Source organism: Lacerta agilis, chromosome 9 (assembly GCF_009819535.1).
Source record: "Lacerta agilis isolate rLacAgi1 chromosome 9, rLacAgi1.pri, whole genome shotgun sequence".
Classification (NCBI taxonomy): domain Eukaryota; kingdom Metazoa; phylum Chordata; class Lepidosauria; order Squamata; family Lacertidae; genus Lacerta; species Lacerta agilis.
In genome coordinates, this window is record NC_046320.1 from 58,665,585 (window position 1) to 58,679,315 (window position 13,731).

Sequence of the window (13,731 nt, forward strand, 5' to 3'; positions counted from 1 at the left end):
ATCTTCCATGCTGCCCATCTGCCACTTGCTGTATTGAGACGGGTGTGTGCGTGTGCGTTGAGTAGACTTGGAAGCCAGCCACTGAAATTCTGGAAGCAAAACAGGCCTGGCTGCAAGCAGAGCTGTGCCAGAGACACATACCAGCCCTTCCAGAAAAAAATGCAGCAGCAAACTTAAAACCTTTCCTTCCTCCTAATAAACAAGCAACCTGCACTCTAAAGTCCCCTGATTCAGAGCTTCCTTTCTCTGTCTTTTGTACAAGAGTTTGCCTAGGCCAGCTGCTTCTCACATTATTCACACCAGCAAACAGAACTGCATGTGCCTCCATACACAATTTACTAGCCTTGCAAACAAATTCATACAAGCTAGCAACTTCACAAAAATGCATTAATACTGTACTCACTTGCTGCGTTAGTCATTTGTGGCACTCTGGTGCCCTGTGAGAGGGAAGGAGAAGACAAAATCTCTTCCAGTTTACAAAACATTTTTTCTGCCTGGTCATCTAGGAGTGGGAGGAGAGTTATGACACAGTGAGTGGATCTTTAACAGCCCGCCTTACCTCAGGAAAGTGCTTCTGCTAGTGCAAAGCCACCACTGGATAGAACCCTCTTTTGTTCAATCTGCACACTTGCAAATTTTCCATTTTCAAAATAGCAAATGAAGGAAAGTGGAGGGCGCTGAAGACTTAACTGAAAGCACAGAGCTGACAGAAAATCTAACACGTAGGTAAAGAAGCTGGGAATTCCCCAGTTCAATGCATACTGGTGATGTTTTTTTTATGAAAATAGCTGTGTATATTCCACCCAAGCAATACGGATATTCATATCTGCCATAGTTCGGCAGCTTTTTTACAAGTAGGTTTCTAGTCCATATGGATACAAACAAAAAACTTTATGGTACAGGTGGCACAACCGCCAACGCGCAGGTCCTTTTGTGCCTGGAAGAGGACATAACAGGGGTGGAATGGGGTGAAACAGAGTGGGTTGGGTTTATGCATGCATGCATGCATACAGGGGCCAAGAACACAATCCTCATGCAAAATGGTCACCGCTTGTATATCCAGTGCGGGGGAAGTGAGAAGGATTTCCAGTCATTGGAGGTGGAACTTGGCAGGCCTGCATTCTTTATCGATGCCACCATTTTCCTCGTATGGAGTTAAAGGCATCACACAGTATTCCAAGGTAGTCTCCTACACAAGTGTTGACCAGACCCAAACCTTTCAGAAGGCTGCTGAATCATGCACTTAATTGCTCCATATTCCTCACTTCTGAGTAACAGTAACAGACCTAAATTATTCTGGTTGAATAATTTCACCTGTACATTATATTATGCAGGGCACAGAATCCTGCTTTTTCTTGACACAGAAGTGAGTTTGTTTGTCTGAAGCCAAGAGCAGCACACATCTCCGAGCAGGCCCAAATGGCAGAGAGAAAACTATTGAAAGATCTGTTTAGAGTTCCGTCTTAAGGAGAGATTACATTAGGGAGGCATGACAGATGTTTTCAAATATGTATCAGGCTGTGATAAGTAGGAAGGTAACCAGTTGCTAGGTATTGCTACTGAGGATAGGAAAAGCAGTAATGAGCTTAAACAGCAGGAGGAAAAAGATTCAGATTAAATAATATCAGGGGGAAAAGTTCTACCCATAAGAACAGGCTGCAAATTGAAAAATACTATCGGGAAAGGTTCTGGGACCTCAGACACAGCAAGTTTTTAAAATTAGTTTGGATACATAACTGTCAGAAAGAATTTAGGTTTAATTAATCTTGCTCCTGCGCATGGGAGGTGGGGTGAGTTTCTACCTTAGTTCCCTCCAACTCTGCAATCATAAAACAGCAAAATATAAGATCACAGGGGATGCAAAACTCAATCCTGCAAAATTATATCTGCATGGTTAAGTGCGATGCTGGCAAGAAAAGCTAAGTATTCATTTGCCTGTCAGGATGCCAAATGCTTTAACAGGGTGGTTACTTTTTTCCAGACTTCTTATGTTCAGGGAACTCTTTCCACATCAGGTGGTCTGCCAGCAAATTCCCAGGCATCTGCAACAGAACACTTGCATGTAACAGAGGATCCTGGGCTATTTCTTGGTTCATGTAGACCAGGGGTCAGCGACCTTTTTCAGCCATGAGCCGGTCCACAATCCCTCAGACCAGGTGGTGGGCCAGACTATACTGTGGACGCTCGGGTTGCGAATGTGATCCGTGCAGGAGGCACGTTCGCAACCCGCAGTGTTTGCAACCTGCAGCGCCACGTTTGCACACGGGCGGGTCGCAATTCGGCGCTTCTGCACATGCGCGAGTGCCAGAACCTGGAAGTAACCCGGTCCGGTACTTCCAGGTTCAGCGTGGTGTGCAACCCGAAATCACGCAAGCTGAAGAGGCCTAACCCAAGGTATGACTGTATTTCGGGGGAGGGGGGGAGGAACAAATTCCTATGCCCCACAAATAACCCAGAGATGCATTTTGAATAAAAGGACACATTCTACTCATGTGAAAACACGCTGATTCCCGGACCATCCGCGGGCCAGACTGAGAAGGCCTTAGGTTGCCTACCCCTGATGTAGACCCTAGGAGGAATAAAAGAGTAGCACAAGGTCACTTACAAAGGGATTTCTGTGCTGTTGCATTAAACCTCCGAAAACCAGAGGTTCAAAATGCTGTGCAGGGCTTTCCAAAAGCCCTTTGGAGACCAGAGGTTTAAGGAGCTGCACTGTCAAGGCATGGCTGCTGCTTCCCCCTCAACAAGCAAGGAGCATTTTCAATGGGCAGGTGGTAGGTGCACCTTGCTCTGGCAAAGGAACCATTGGGAGCCTACTTTAAGCTCTCAATTGTAGGTTGGGTGGGCCTGGGCTTCCCAAAATGGCCTGGCGGACCAAAAGGAGTTCTTTGGTGGGCCACAATTGCCCCACAGGCCTAAGGTTCCACACCTCTGTCTTAAAGCACTGGTCAGGATGCTCCCCAAGCCACATGCATCCTACTGATTCGCTTTTGCATCCTCCTTGAGTGTTTTCGACTGGCTGAAAAGTATCCCTGAACTCTGATCATGCCTCTTGCTTCCCTGGATGGAGACAGATGTGCGAGTGTGTAGAAACTAGCCTACTGTACAAACACACAATTTACATGAATGGCTCCACCCACCCCTGGCAGGTGGTCCCCAGTAGGAAATGCAGCCTTTGGCTGAAAAAAAATGTTTTCTGCCCCTACGCCAGACAGTTTTGTCTTTCTTGGATGTGACAATAAGCTATGTTTGATGTTCAACCCCACACCATCGCCCCCAAAAGCAAGCTTCCTATGTCCTCCTTGGGACAATAGTGAAGGAGGATAAAGAAGAGAGCAGCATACAAGCCCAATGCTTTTGCAGGCTCATTCACATAACACTAAACTATGGTCCAGTGCTACATCCGAACCAGGCTTGCATGTCTATGGAAACATAATAGCACCCCACTGCCAAAATTCAGTGCACGTTAGTTATCTTTCGAGGTCTGCTTCAGCCGGATTATATAGCAAGCCAGCTGCACAGGTACTGCTGGCAGGCATGCTGCAGTATTAGATACAAATTCACTACATTTCAGAAACTTGTACACACACTGATAAAGTAGCTGCTTGACATTTCAAGTTGATGCCAGGCAAATATTGCCTCCAGCTCCTGCAGCAGGGCAGACACAATGTGCCATTGAAAAGGTTCTCTCTGTGCCAATGCACCAAACATCTTTGAACATCTTATGCTTCTGGACCAGCATGCATTCTTGTACGTGCACAGCACACCCTTATCTAAAGCCTTCATATTGTCTCCCATGACTCGAAGATGAATTACCTCAATCGATGTTCTTATCGCGTGGAACACTGAGCGCGCGCGCACACACACACACACACATGCACGCAAATGGTATGACAGCGATTAGAAATAACACAGTTCTGGACTCTGAACCAAACTGGCAGGCTGCTTCCATTGTTTCCCCGAGACACAACAGTCTGTTCATCATCCCAGACTCTTTCACTGCCTCGTTCCAAAAAAAAAGAAAAAAAAAGGAGAAAGAAACGATTTTCCTCTTTTTCTTTTGGCAATCATTAACCTATGGTGGAGTCAGTAACAAATGGCTTGCAAAGGGACGGCGATTGATTCTGCTTTTAACAGGTGGCTGCATAATGCAGAATGATTAATAGAGGGGGAGATTCCAAGGCTGAAACCTCTCCTTTGCTGGAGTCAACAGAAGCATTCCCATTGACTGGAAGCAACTGAACAAGTGTCACGGCCGGCACATTCCTGTCAGACCACTGGTCCGTCTTCGTAGTTCATTATCATAGCAACAACTCTCCAAGGTTTCAGGAAAGAGACATCCCCACCCATAAGGACTGGGCCTGGGACCTTCTGTGTGGAAAGCATTTAATCCAATACTGAGCTACAGTCTAAAAACGAGGGAGAATTTTTAAGCCCCAAAATGCCTCTTCCACCCCTTAAATGTGCCAGAGGAGTGACAATGAAGATTTGTCCTTATTTCTTCAAGTTCTACCTAGGCTCAGGATCTAGAGACAGGCAAGAGAACAAAAAGTGGTTCGATATGAGGCATCACTGACCCACAATGTACACCATCATTTCTTTTGGCCCACTCCTGTATGTGATTAAGAGGTTGCACAGGTTTTTCAAAGCACATCGAAACTACCACTGTGCTTTCCTACTCATGAATTGGTCTCACCAACACAAAGAGCTTCAACCAGACTTAGAAAGGATGTAGCTCACTGGCAGAGCACCTGCTTTGCACGCAAAAGGTCCTAGGTTCAACCCCCTGCATCTACAGGCAGAGCTTGGGATGTGCCCTGCCTGAAACCCTGGAGAGTTGCTGCCAGTCAGTGCAGGCAACAGTGAGCTAGATAAACCAACATCCTGATACAACACAGTTTCCTAAGTTCCTATGTCCTTAACTTCTTCCCCGAATGATACTGCTAATGTGTGCTTGGTGGAGGACTCTGGGATTTTAATTCACCTGCATTTGGTCATTGTCTCCATCTTAAGGTGCTCCAACGTCTAGAGCAAGGTTAAAAAATAAAGAAGTCCAGATATTTACAGACAAATCATTGATGGGTGATTGTGTGCGTTGAACTCCATTTATTCTTACACAGCAGCTTATTCAGTTTTCCTCCATCTAAATTAATTTTTGCTGTGGAAAAAAACCCTGCATAATGCAGACAGGGAGATTTTAATGTAGATATTTTTGCAATTTCTCCCTTGCGTTTCCCCCCAGGATGTCCTCTTTGCGCATGCGGTGGTGCTTCCTCTATCTCAGCCTACAAGTCTTTCTTTCTCATACCCAATCCTCAGGCTTTATTATGAACTGACTATCATGTGTAGGACAGATGACGGCTCTGATAAAAGCAATAGCCTCCTACATAAAGCACAAGTATTTTGTTACAATCCAGAAGGGAAATCTTGCTAGGCTTGCCACTCATACGGAGCATGCGGGCCTGCCGTATCTGAGCGATACACTCTGACATGTAGTACGACAGGCAGGCGAGAAGCAATACATATGCATAGCCCCAAATTTAACTAGTGAATAGCTAAGCTGTTATTTATTCAATTGTGTGTATAATATACATCTATAGCTTCCATTACCCCAGCGTTACAGGCCCTTGCTGATGTATATGGATGAAACCGGCCTACTGCAAACCCAGCACTGTGCATGCGACTTCTAGCTGCTTATGCATGCTGCATTTCACACGTCGTGTCACGAAGTCAGGGAAGCCAAAGGAAACAGAATTGAGCACATCTCAATGACAATGGCGAACGAAAGGGAGCTCGAGTTATTGCCGTTGTGGAAAATGGGAAAGCCATCGAGTAACCAGCCGACCCTGAACTCCAGAATACCATAAAGTAGCCAGGTACTTCAGTGTGATAGGTCTGGAGGCTGGCAAGCGAGAGCTGAGGGGTCCAAGTCATGAAGGTAGCCTGGATGCAGTCCTGACCGTGATCTACAAGTGACGGTTTTTAGACAAATTTAGTAGTGCATATCAGGAACAGCTCAGTGGTTCTACCCTTGGAATCTCCAAGTAGGGCTGGGGAAGACTCATACTGGATCAGTGGGGACCAGCAGTGGGGAGAAACTCATACCTGGCCTCCCCATTTGGCTCACAGGTTGTTTCATGCAAGTCACACCCACCTGCCATACAGCTGACATCATATATGACACCCAGTGTGGGGCAGGTAAAGATGCATGCAGCTGGGCCAAAAGAGAGTTTGCAGGCACCGATGATCATCAAAGCTTGCAAAGTTATGTCCACTGGCTTTTGCAAGGCCCAGAAGAAGAAGAAGAAGAAGAAGAAGAAGAAGAAGAAGAAGAAGAAGAGTTTGGATTTGATATCCCGCTTTTCACTACCCGAAGGAGTCTCAAAGCGGCTCACATTCTCCTTTCCCTTCCTCCCCCACAACAAACACTCTGTGAGGTGAGTGGGGCTGAGAGACTTCAGAGAAGTGTGACTAGCCCAAGGTCACCCAGCAGCTGCATGTGGAGGAGCAGGGAAGCAAACCCGGTTCACCAGATTACGAGTCTACCGTTCTTAACCACTACAGCACACTGGCTCCAGCTGGCTGTTGGACCTTACAACAGCTTACAACATATCTAAAAGCATTATAAAAGGCTTTTTTAAAGGCATTTTCTGGGCAGCTTACAACATACAGTGGTGCCCCGCTAGACGAAAATAATTCGTTCTGCGAAAATTTTCGTCTAGCGGGTTTTTCGTCTTGCGGAGCGGCAATGACAGCCGCGCTCCGCAAAAAAAAAAAAAAAAAAAGACGAAAATTTTTCGTCTTGCGAGGCAGCCCCATAGACTTTTTCGTCTTGCGGGGCAGCCTTCCGCTAGACGAATGCCTTCGTCTAGCGAGTTTTTCGTCTTGCGAGGCATTCGTCTAGCGGGGTACCACTGTATCTAAAAGCATTATAAAAAACAACAATCCTTAAAAACTTCCCTAAACAAGGCTGCTTTAAGATGTCTTCTAAAAGTCAGATAGTTGTTTATTCCTTTGACATCTGAAAGGAGGGCATTCCACAGGGCGGACGCCACTATCGATTACAAAGCATGCAGGCAGAAGCAGGTCACCTGACTTCATTGCAATGTCAGGTGATTGACAGGTGTGTGGCCCTGCCCACTTGTCAAATGTGGACTGCAAGTTGAGTGAGGTTAAGGGTCTGTCTCTGGCCTACCAGTCAGATCAAGAACCCTATCCCAGATGTATACATGCTGAGGGAGGGACCTGGTAGCCTTGTTTTTAAATGTCCACCGGGGATTGTCTTGTAGCCTCTGTTTCTGATAACCTCAGTTGCAAAACTGCTCCATCATTATCTTATTCACCTACCTTCACAGCTCTATGAATGAAACTAGGCATTATTCCCATTTTACAGATGGAAGAACTTTGAGTAAAGACTCAGTGGAGCTGAATAGAAAAGCTTTGAATCCATACCCTAGAATCATGGAGCTGAAAGGACCCCCTGAGGATCATTTAGTCCAACCCACCTGCAATGCAGGAATCGCAACATTCAGTCCCCCATCCAATGTGAAACCATATCGCAGCCTGCTTAGCTTTGAAAAAGTGCCAGCAGCTTTATTGCTGCACCACTTCAAATCCAATATTTTATATCTGCCAGACCACTCTTTCTGTCAAACTCTTACCCAAATCAGGGGCGGAGCAAGGGTGGGGGCATTGGGGGTGGTCCGCCCCATGTTCCGCCCTGGAGGGGGTGACACTCAAGGCCCCGCCCCCACAATCGGCGACGCCCAAAAACCTCCGCCCCAGGGGGTGCCTCCCCAGGCAGCCAAGAGGCTCCGTTCGCCACTGACCCAAATAAACTTCAGGATTAAACCTCAGTGGCAGCCTTCTAGCCAATTACCACTTTGAACTATACTTACAGATGCCATGCATTCTGAAATAGCCCGGAGATCCTCCAGTGCCGGACCAATCCAATAATTTCACCAAGACTTAAATGCACCTATTCCTTAATGGGCTTTGCCAGAACACTAAGTTGTTGTATTCTCTATTGGGGGGAGGAGGGGAAACGATCACTTCCCATTATACTTTTTTCCTATGTGACATCTGCAGGTAAAAGTGATGCCAGTGTTCTGATGTGAGTGCAGCTCGCCCCTCAAGGCAAGCACCACACTGATGTTGCAGTAGCCTTAGACCAGCGGTCAGCAAACATTTTCGGCAGGGGGCTGGTCCACTGTCCCTCAGACCTTGTGGGGGGCCGGACTATATATTTTTTTTGGGGGGGGGAGAATGAATTCCTATGCCCCACAAAAAAACCCAGAGATGCATTTTAAATAAAAGCACACATTCTACTCATGTAAAAACATGCTGATTCCCGGACCGTCCGTGGGGCAGATTTAGAAGGCAATTGGGCCAGATCTGGCCCCCGGGCCTTAGTTTGCCTACCCATGCCTTAGACTGAGCCCTACAGTATATAGGCACAGTAGCTCTGTCCCAGTTGCAAGTCCCACCTTCACTGAAAGATGCCTCTTTGGTTTAAGAGGCCCAGCCTCGCTCCAGGAGTCTTTTACTCTGACAGAGCAGGGTAAACTTTGGCTGTACTGGGGCTTCCATGATAGAGTCAAATGTGACAGTCATGAGACTCTTAACCTCGGGGTCATGGGTTTTAGCCCCACATTGGACAAGAGATTCCTGCACTGCAGCAAGTTGGACTAGATGACCCTTGGGGCTCCTTCCCACTCTACAGTTCTATGACATCCTTGGACTAGAAGGGCACTGGCACTGTGGACTCATCTTCTGGAAGTACTTCCGGGGTTGGTCTTGGGTGCAATTTCCCTTCTGATTCCAAACCCTCATCCTCTAAAGAAGGAGAATCCGACCCCAGGGTCATGACCATGAAAATGGGTGGCATTCAATGCTTGTCCTACACAGCATAGACACACTGAAGTACCTAACTAACGTAGGTTCATTGACTTTAACAGGTCTGCTCTGAATAGGGCTTAGCTGCATACAACCCAGAGTCAGTTCCGCAAAATACAGAGTGCAGCAATCTTGAATTGGCAGAGTAAGTGAATAAATTTAGTAGCACGTAGGAGGATTTTAATGCATAAAATGTAGTACTGGATTTTATCCAGGAGGAGAAATCTTTTGGAGTCTCACCAGAATGACAGTCTCATGCTTCCTGTAGTTACTACTGCACCTCACTCTCTTGAGGAACTGGTGAGGTTAGCAAAAGGGATTCTGTTGCAACTAAGTCCTAAGCCAAACGCTTCCTGCAAAGGAATTCAGTGGAATCCCATGGTAAGGCACTTCAGAATGCTTCCATGCCAATCTGGCCTTCAGCTTCCTCCAAGAATAGAAAAACAATTCAAATCACAGATGTTCTCCAATGGAAAAGATTATTAGATCTGCTATCATGACCCACTGGCCAACATCATTCTACCCCCTTAATTACAAATCCTGCAGCCCTGAAGTTTTTAATTGCGTTGGTACTACAGAGACACAATTTCATATGCCACAAGGAGTTGTAAGGAGGGCGGAATCCCTCCAAAACGGTTTTGTGCGAAGTTATCTGCTGTCTAAGCTTTCCCAGCCCATTAATATTTCACTTTCATATAGCCCTGGACTGGTTTTGGAACATGCTTCCTTTTTATCCCCTTTTTATATATAAGCAAGAGGAAGTGTTTGAAGTAAGTGCTGGTAAAAAAAAACCTCCCCTAGTCTGTCTCTCTCCCCCCCCCCCATCCCCCCCAACACACTTGCTTTCTCCACCTCAGTCTCTTGAGGATTTTAACACTTCAAGTACAACATATACCAGGAAAAAGGGAGGGGGGAAACAGAGACGAATGTGTCTAGCTTTGAATCGCCTCTTAAAAGAGAGACGGCTTTTTCAATTGTTTTGTAGTCACATTCAGCTGTGAAAATGACGAAAAAGGAAATCGGCGAAAATAAGCGCGATTACTACATGCTGTCAGGCTGAAAGAGGAGCGTAGCAAATACAGCAGAGCCTCAAATTTACAAAACACTTCGTGAATGGAAGCAGTTTGTAAGCCTCATGCCCTGGCAGTTCCAAAATCCCCTACCCTATTACCACCTTGCATCTCCACATCCTCCCGTTTGGAATGTCACCCGCCCATTGCTAGTGCTCACTTTCCCCATCTACCTGGAACCCCTCCTCCCCAGTTTTTTTTTGAGGGGGGGGGGCTTTCCTAGCTCTCTATTAAGATGGGAAGCAGTGCTGGATTACCAAATAGGCCGAGTAGGCACCGGCCTATGGGCCCACACCTTTCAGGGGCCCCACGAAAAGGGACCCAAATAATATTGATTTGCTCGTGAAAGAAAATAACAATCAAGCTTTCTTAGTTCAATGTTATCCCCCAAAGCGCATGGACAAGCCCCCCTCCCCCGATTTCAGCTCCCTGTGGCCTCCCACAGGGTTTAATCTGACACTGATTGGAAGCTGCCTTATACTTAATCAAACTATGGGTCCATCAAGCTCAGTACTGACTGGAAGCAGCTCCTCCAGAATATCCATCAGGGACCTTTGCTAGCCCTACCTGGAGATGCTGGGGATTGAACCTGGGACCTTTGGCAGGCAAAGCAGATGCACTACCAGTGAGCTACAGGCCTGTCCCTTCTCTGCTTTATCTCATCAAGGGCACTGGAAGCTGCCTTATACCTGGGCAGGCCATTTGTCCATCTGGGTCAGTAATGTCACTTGGAAGTAGCTCATCAGGGTCTCAGGCAGAGATCTTTCCTGCCACCTGATACGTGATCTTTAAAAACAAGCAAACCTGGAGATTCAGGAGATTGAATCTGAAACCTTCTGCATTCAGAGCATGTTCTCTATACCACAGAGCAACGTTCCCTCCCCCTCCATTTTATCCAATATGCTTTCTGACCTCCTGAAAAACACCCCCCACGCCGCCTGATTCACTAAGGGGCTGATGTGGCAACAGTTACTGCATACTGAGCAGGGTGAGCAATACTGCGACGGAGAAATTTGATAGATTAGTCATTTTGAATCTCCAGGCTTCATATATCTCCGAGGTTCCAGCAGAGCGAAAACCGTTCCACAAGAATGTTCAGTGGAACTCTGCTCCGCCATGGGAAAAGAAAACCGATCCTCTCCACTACTTGGCAAGATGTCTCTCCTTAATGGTGTTGGGAAACTACAGTCGCCAAAGAGCACCACCCTCGTGGCTCGTGTTAAGATGATGCATTACGAGACACCACTGGGTAATGCTAAGTCTCCCTTCCCCCTTGAAACTGCATGTGAAATTACCCTGCCTGCTGCAATGTCTAGCTGCTCCCATACTCCATGGGAAAAGGCGCAGGTAGAGCATCATAGTTCAAAGTATGAAAAGGAACCACCCAGGAACAAGTGCGTCATCACCCGTCGACACCGTCTCCCCATTCAAATATTATTCCAGGAACTCACTTCTCTGTAACAACCCATCAGCCTGAATTTGCTTCAAGTTATGTTGAATGAAATAGAATGAAAAACTGGAACTGGGCAGTGAGGACTTTTATTTGACACACCACAATGGGTCGAGACTCAGCCCCAAGTGACACCTGGGCAAAACAGGCGTGAGCCCCACAGACAAAGCACACATTCCCTCTCATGCTGCCTTCTGCACTGGGAGCTGCCCTACTTCCTTGGGGTCACAATGCCCTTCTGGTGACATAGTCTCCAATGACCATTCTTCCTGGTGCCACATCTAGCTTGCCACCCACCACAAATCTGCCTCTTCCACCACCATCCCCATGCCCACCGCAATATGACACATGTACCCCAAGCATGTCTTATTGCATGGGCAGTGAACGGCTCTCTGGCAAATAGCTCGATAGCTGTGATGAGTGTGGCTGGCGCAGCGATGGCAGGGGCAAGAGGTGACAGTGTCTAGTGGGGACGGGGAAGGTGCCATGTGGAGAATCCACATGGCTCTCAGCTGCCAATCTCTCTCCCTTTCCTTTCCCTTCTCTCTCTAGGTATATATGTATGCATGTATGTTACTGCTGCACAGCCGCTGCGGAAAGGAGGGAACCCTCTCCCCAGAAAACAGGCGTCTTCTTCCCCCGCATAAGTCCACGATGAAGCTTTGGAGCCTTCCACACGCGCACACCCTCCTCGCCCCTTCCCCAAAACTGCACTGCCACAAAGCGCCCTGCCCTCGCCCTAATCCCAGCCGCCGTTGCGGCCACTGCCGACTTGCAGGAGAGCCCAGCTCGGTCCAATCCCAGGGAACACGCCTCGCGCGCACAGGAAGAAGGCAATGCGGCTCTCGGCGAGCCCTTCCTCGTAGCCGCGGCTGCCCTGCGTGCAATAAACATACCGGCTTCTAGCTCTCGCCTTCTCCTCCTCCAGCTCCTTTCCTCCCAATCAGCTGCCGCTACCGCGTGCTCAGCCCCGGATCTACCTGCAGGACTCGAAGCGAGCTTTTAAAAAAACAGAAAAACCACAGTACACAAACCAAGCCTTTGCACCACTTTCCAGTCCTCGATCCCGTGTGTGCACTTGTTCCCCCACTTCCGCGATCCACCCACCCAAGGCAAAACCGCGACCACCACATCGCAAGCACGGGAAGCTTCCTCCCAAAATAACGCAGCCCTCCTTGGCTGTGCGGGCAATCCTGATAGACCCAGAGGAGCTCAGTCTCCCTCCTCCTCCCTTCCTAAAATCCTGACCTTCCATCTCCTAGCCGCCCCCTTCCCCGCCGCCCTATGCGAGGGTGCCTTCCCAGCTTCCCAAATCGAGCGGCGCCACGAGTCAGGGGCGCATGGAGGTTATTCACTACCTGGTTGGGCAGCTGGTGGTTGTCTCGGGGGCGCTCCTGCCACTGAGTGCTGGGGAGGGGGGCGCGAAGTCTCGTCCTGGCCGCCCCGCTCCTTACCACCAAAGTGGTGGTTGGTGCGGTCCTTTAAATTTTCCCATATGCGCCCACGGAGAAGCGAGGTGGGTGGAAGCCAAAAAAAACCCACACGCACACACACCCCAGCCTTGGTCCAGGGCTAGCAGCAGCAGCAGCAGCAATTAATCCAGCAAGAGCCAGCCAGAGCAGCGCAAAAGCTCTGCAGCAGAAGAAACCAACGGAGCTTCCCATGCACTCATGTTGTTGCTGTTGAGAGTGCAGAAGAGGATACGCAGCAGCAGCAGCAGCAGCAGCAGGCGGATTGGCAGCCGGCGCTGCTTGTGGCACGGAAAGACGGAGAGAGGAGAAGGCGGCGGGGAGGGACGAAAGGGGAGGCGCTTGCGGTGCGTGGTGTGTGTCTGGAGAGAGAGTGTGTGGGGCTGTGCGCGCCGCGTTGCATGCGGGGTTGCGCGGTGCCACCTCCTCGCTGGGAGTGCATTGCGGAGCCGGCTTGGGAGGGGAGAGCAGCCGCCAGCGCAGGATCAGCCTCTTAAGAAGGGGATTGACAGGAAGGATTTAAGAAAGCCTCACCTTTCTGAGCTCTGAGTCAGCAGAGAGTGGAACAGGTTCATTTTTTAATTTTTTTTTCTCTCTCTCTCTTCTTCCTGCTTCCAGGCCAGCCTCCTCCTTCCCTTTTCATGAAGCCACAGCAGAAGCTTCAACAGCTGCAGAAGAAACCAAGACCAGCAAATCACTGTAACCCGTGTGTTTGTTTTTTCTCGTCTGCCATGGTTTGCATTTTCCTATTACGGGGTGGGGGATTTAAAACCTTTTGGGCAGCTTCACTTGAGGCATGCACTCTGAAATATACTTATTGCAGTTTACCGGTAGTTGCTCCTTAATA

General features: G+C 48.3%; 1 protein-coding gene across 2 annotated transcripts in view; it reads right to left on the minus strand.

Annotated features, from left to right (window-relative positions):
• Window positions 1-13,475, minus strand: part of CCSER1 (coiled-coil serine rich protein 1) — a 690,560-nt gene extending 677,085 nt beyond the window's left edge. For both annotated transcript variants that reach the window (XM_033160591.1, XM_033160592.1), the window contains exon 1: window positions 13,419-13,475. The gene's annotated coding sequence lies outside the window, so the exon portion shown is untranslated. The remainder of the gene's footprint in view (window positions 1-13,418) is intronic.
• Between the last annotated feature and the right edge of the window lie 256 nt (window positions 13,476-13,731).